Raw genomic sequence first — 5,983 nt, forward strand, 5'->3', positions numbered from 1 at the left:
CGCCCAAACAGGGACTTGAACCCTGGACCCTCAGATTAAAAGTCTGATGCTCTACCAACTGAGCTATCTGGGCTCTAGAAAAAAATGAAGACACTGCCGGGATCCTCGCAAATCACATGTCTCTTCTTGTGCCGAAGTGCAGTCATACCTGACCCATCTGGAATGACCACTGACAGACTTTATCCAGAAGCGACGGCACAACTCCCAGTAGAATGAGCGAGAAATACAGAACGACACGAGGAGTCAAGGGGCTCCCACAATTCATCTTTCCTCACATTACTGATTTTTTCACTAAGAATTTGACCTTTTCACAATCAGATTTTTTCGCATTTAATAAGATCTTTTAATCAACAACATTTAAGAAAGAAAACAAATGGAACATTTTTTGGAACAATAATAAAAAAAAACTTTCAATGTCTTGGTTGTATAAGTGTGCACACCCTTTATAAAGGGGGTAGCAACTGTGCTGAAATTTAACCATTCACATTCCAGATCATGTACAAAGGTTATTTGCCTTTGCCAGACATCAATTGTATTGATTCTTATTAGTCCTATTTAATATCAGCTGATCACATATAACTAACCAATCTCGGAGAATGTACGTTCAAACTGCAGAGCTGACCCTGAAGAGAAATCCGACCACTGATTGTCACCAAAGAATGTCGTTACAAATAATCTGCGGAGTTGTTTTACGTATCCGGCCACCTCTTTCCTTTCTACTTTGCAGTGGGCACAATTCTTTCAGTTTCTTCTCTTGTATTTTCCTTGCTATTTTACTGTCCCTTTCCCCCATGTGGAGATGGATCCACAACCGAAACCCTGTTTGCAGCCTGTGTTTCTGCAGCGTCAGTCTGTATGAGGAGAGGGTGTTAAACAGCTCCAGTGGCGCAGTCGGTCAGCGCGTGGTGCTTATACAGCAATGCACAGCAGAGTCATGCTGAGGTTGTGAGTTTGAGCCTCAACTGGAGCAGTGTGACCTGTGTATTTAGCTACTTGTTAAGGATTCGGCCAGTGAAACCGAAACCAAGTAATGAACCCACTTGCAGGAGCCGATAGAGACAAGTCGTGCTCCAAATACCGTAGACGAAGGAGAGAGCCGAGAGTCCAGGGGAAGCCAGAGATCCAAACTGAGAGATAGCAACCGAAGCCGAGCCGTAATCAAAAAAACGTAGTAAGAGGGGAGAAACCAAAGTCGGAAGTTGAATAGTACGAAGAGGTAGAAGGCATAATGCAACTAAGTAGCTCGAAAGGCCAACCAATACTGAGCGAGGAGGTAGGGAAAGACTAGTGCTTAAATACAAGATGAGACGGAGGTGTTACCAGGTGATTATTTCTTCACATAACCCTTGCAGAAAAAGAAAAATTAGGACCTCATCCTCCCAATGAGTCTCTGCTGCTGCTACTCTAAAGTCTATGGCATAATCCTGTGCAGACCTGCGGCCCTGGCGGATAGATGAGAGGCGGTAGGAGTCTTGTCCAGCTGAGGAACGACAAAAAAAAACCTTTAATTTCTCTAAAAAGAGATAGTCCTGTACCTCAGGAGCCCTGCGATCTAGTAGGACAGTTGCCCAATCCAGAGCACGGCCAGTTAACAGAGAAACTAATGTACGAAGGCAATCTTGTCTTGAGGAGAAAAAAAAAGTTTCCGGATGGAGCCTGAAAACCAGCGCACACTGTGCTAAGAAACCCCGACATCTCATAGGGTTGCCGTCAAACCTGTCAGGTGGTGTAAGTGGAAGAGGTCGAGGAGCGGGTGTAGAAGGTGGCGGGGGAGGAGCCGAAGCGGCAGCTCCAGCGTTACTTTCACTATTACTGGTAGGCGGCACTGCCGACAGGTGCGGTGAAATCTGTTGGACGGACCCTGTAACTGGAGTAAGGCTTGCCAGTATTGATCCAAAACTGAGCGAAATTCCTCTTGTTCTGCTGGGTCCATGTTAAGTGGCTCAGTATTCTGTTAAGGATTCGGCCAGTGAAACCAAAACCAAGTAATGAACCCACTTGCAGGAGCCGATAGACAAGTCGTGATCCAAATACCGTAGACGAAGGAGAGAGCTGAGAGTCCAGGGGAAGCCAGTGATCCAAACAGGGAGAGAGTTGCGAAAGCCAGACCGTAATCCAAAAAACGTAGTAAAAGGGGAGAAACCAAAGTCGGAACCTGAACAGTACGAAGAGGTAGAAGGCGTAGCGCAACTAAGTAGCTCAAAAGGAAAACCAATACTGAGCGAGGAGGTAGGGAAAGACTAGTGCTTAAGTATAAGATGAGACAAAGGTGTGGTGGTGAAAGCGTACACTGACAGGTAGACTAATGAACTAAGACTACGCTTTCTTCTGCCTCTTTCGTTGCCGGGAGGCAGGGATCGTAACATTACCCCCCTCTCTACGGGATGCTCCCGAAGCCCTAGCGGGACGATTAGGTGAACATTGATGGAAATCCCGGATCAGGTTTGAATCCAGTATACCCTTTTCTGGTACCCATGACCGCTTTACAGTGTAGGCAGGGAGTCCATCAATTACTCGAGGCGGTGGGGGTTTTTGTTGCGGTTTAGACAGAGTGGATCTGCGAAAGGGCTTAAGGAGGGAAACATGGAATGTAGGGTGAATCCTGAGGGTAGGAGGCAAGGCCAGCCGATAAGTTACAGGGGTAACCTGGCAGAGGACACAAAAAGGACCGATGAACCTGAGAGCAAGCTTGCCAGAAGGTTGCTTTAGAGGAAGTTTGCAGGTAGATAACCAGACACATTGTCCACGTCGAAATCTGGGTATGGTTCCATGGTGCTGATCCGCCACGGTCTTCTGCCGAGCTGCAGTGTGAAGAAGGGCGGCTTTAGCCTTCCTCCAGAAGTCCTGCAGGTTTGTGATATACTCCTGAACAGATGGAACTTCTGTGTCCGGCGGGGAGTCCGGGAAGAGAGGAGGCAGAAAACCTAAGGCACACTTGAAGGGTGACATGCCAGTCGAAGGAGGATACAAAGAATGATGTTCATATTCTGCCCATGGAAGCAATGACACCCAGTTTTCTTGGGTAGATGAGATATATGCCCTTAAGTAGGTTAGCAGCTCTTGATTCATACGCTCAGTTTGACCGTTGGCCCGAGGGTGGTAAGCTGAAGTAAGCGAAACTGGGGCTCCCAGTGACTTACAGAAGGCCTTCCAAAATTGTGAAATAAACTGGGGGCCCCTATCTGAAACAATATTTTTAGGGATGCCATGAAGGCGGAAGATATGCAGTACGAACAGGTCTGCTAGTTCCCTAGCCGAAGGCAAGGAAGGTAGGGGAATAAAATGGGCAGATTTAGAGAAACGATCTACTACTGTCATGACTGTCGTGTATCCTTGGCTTGGTGGAAGGTCAGTAATAAAATCAACTGAGAGGTGGGTCCAAGGACGGTTGGGGATAGGTAAGGGTTGAAGAGGGCCTGCCACCCTCATCCGAGAAGACTTAATTCGGGAACAGATAGAGCAGGCCTGGACATACTCCTTGACATCTTTAACCATGGTTGGCCACCAGAAGTCTCTAGAGATTAAATCCAAGGTACGTCAGAAGACAGAAGACAGAAGATCTGACTGGGGTTGAGACAAATAACTTGTCCGGAGGGCACTGAGGAGGTACAGTTTGTCCAGCCAAGGCGTGTCTAGCTACAACTTCTATGTCCCATCTGACAGCTGCCAGGAATTTACCAGAAGGGATGATGGGTTCAGGAAGCAGTTCAGCCTCAGGGGGGTCGTGGATCCGTGAGAGAGCATCAGCTTTGATGTTCTTAGAGCCTGGAGTGTAGGTGATAAGGAAATTAAATCTGGAGAAAAAGAGGGACCATCTGGCCTGGCGAGGACATAGACGTTTGGCCGATTATTAATACTCCAAGTTTTTGTGATCTGTGTATATCAAGAATGGATGATGAGCTCCCTCCAGCCAGTGCCTCCATTCCTCCAATGCTAACTTAATAGCCAGAAGCTCACGGTTACACAACATCATAGTTCATCTGTGCAGGGGATAACTTCTTAGAAAAGAAGGCGCAGGGGTGAAGAATTTGTTTTTCTCCATGACGTTGAGAGAGAACAGGGCCCACACCATGGCCAGAAGCGTCCACCTCAACAACAAAAGGCAAAGAAGGATCAGGGTGTTTCAGGATGAGGGCAGAAGTAAACAGGTGTTTCATGTGCTGAAATGCCTCTTCTGCTTGAGGGGTCCATTTACCTTGTCTGGGTCCTTTGCGAGTTAAACAGGTTATGGGAGCAACCACCGAGCTGAAGTTTAAAATAAACCTCCTATAGAAGTTGGCAAAATCAAGAAACCGTTGTATGTGTTTAAGGTTCTTGGGTGTGGGCCAATCAGTAATTGCGGAGACTTTACTTGAGTCCATTTCCACCCCTTCTGGAGAGATGATGTAACCTAAAAAGTGAATCCTAGAAGCATTAAAAGTGCACTTCTCCAGTTTGACATAAAGTTTATTCTTTATGAGTCGGGAGAGAACTTCTCTGACATGGAGAACATGATCCTGGAAGGTATTAGAGAAAATTAGAATGTCATCAAGGTATACCAAGACAAACCTTTGTAGCAGATCACAAAAAATATCATTAATAAAGGTTTGAAACACTGCTGGGGCATTTACCAAACAAAAAGGCATGACCAAATATTCATAATGTCCATGGGTTGTCATGAATGCTGTCTTCCACTCGTCCCCTTCCCGAATACGGATTAAATTATAAGCCCCTCGTAGATCCAGTTTGATGAAGATCTTGGCCCCATGCACAGACTCAAGCGCTGCCAGAATTATGGGCAAAGGGTACCGGTTCTTAATAGTGATCTCATTAAGGCCACTATAATCAAAACAGGGACGGAGCCCACCATCCTTCTTTTCCACAAAAAAAAACTAGCACAAGCAGGAGAAGTGGATGGGCATATAATTCCAGCCTTCAGAGAATCTTGTATATATATTTTCAGGGCCTCGGATTCCATATTGGAGAGTGGAATATACGACCTTTAGGAGGAATAGTTCCTGGCAAAAGGTCGATGGCACAGTCATAATGTCGGTGGGGTGGGAGAGCCAAGGCCTCTTGCTCATTGAAGGCTTCCTGTAGATCAGAATATTGGGGGGGGGGGTATCGTAGGAACACCAGAGGGGGGCATTTCCATGAGTGCAACTCTTACAACCTTGCAGACGACAGCAACTACCAATACATTGGGGTCCCCAAGTTAAAATTTCTCTACGGGACCATGAAATGTTAGGGTCATTCTGTTGGAGCCAGGGAAAGCCTAGTACAAGGGGATGTGATGGGGTCTCGAGGAGATAAAACCAGATATCTTCCACATGTGTGGCGCCAATTTGCAATCTTATTAATTCAGTTTGCCATCTTATAAGTCCTGGAGACACTGGGGAACCATCAATAGATTGTCCATGAAGAGGAGGAGTCACCTGGGTCAGGGGTAATTTCCAAGCTTGAGCTAAGGAGGCGTCGATGAAGTTCCCTGCTGCCCCCGAGTCAATAAAAGCAAGAAGTGGCGTCTGTTTATTACCCCAAAACAGTGTAGATATAATAGAAAATCCTGAGGAAAACTTAGAGGATTGAGTTAACTCACTCAACAGAGGATCTTGAGTAGTAGGGAGGCGCCTCAAAGATGAATGTAAAGCAGGGCAGTCAGCTTTAAAGTGTCCTAATTTTCCACAGAACATATAGTGGCCCTCTCGTCTGCATCTCTCTCTTTCTTCTGGAGTTAACCAGGTGCGGGCAATTTCCATAGATTATTCCGAGTCTAGAGTGTTGGTAGGTGGTGGCCGAGGAACCTCTAGTATCTGTGTCTGAGATCTTTCTATATTCCTCTGACAAATTCTAAACTCTAATTCCAACACCTGGGAAATTACTTCCTCCAAAGTTCTGCCCAACTGTGGTATAGTTACCAGGTGATCCTTTATTTCTTCACATAACCCTTGCAGAAAAAGAAAAATTAGGACCTCATCCTCCCAGTGAGTCTCTGCTGCTGCTA

At 46.2% G+C, this 5,983-nt stretch overlaps 1 non-coding gene across 1 annotated transcript; it reads right to left on the reverse strand.

Annotated features, from left to right (window-relative positions):
* Positions 1-73, reverse strand: trnak-uuu (transfer RNA lysine (anticodon UUU)). Its single transcript has one exon. It is a non-coding gene; the product is annotated as a tRNA-Lys (tRNA).
* Between the last annotated feature and the right edge of the window lie 5,910 nt (positions 74-5,983).

This window comes from Atractosteus spatula, chromosome 10 (genome assembly GCF_055471065.1).
Source record: "Atractosteus spatula isolate fAtrSpa1 chromosome 10, fAtrSpa1.hap1, whole genome shotgun sequence".
Lineage (NCBI taxonomy): Eukaryota > Metazoa > Chordata > Actinopteri > Semionotiformes > Lepisosteidae > Atractosteus > Atractosteus spatula.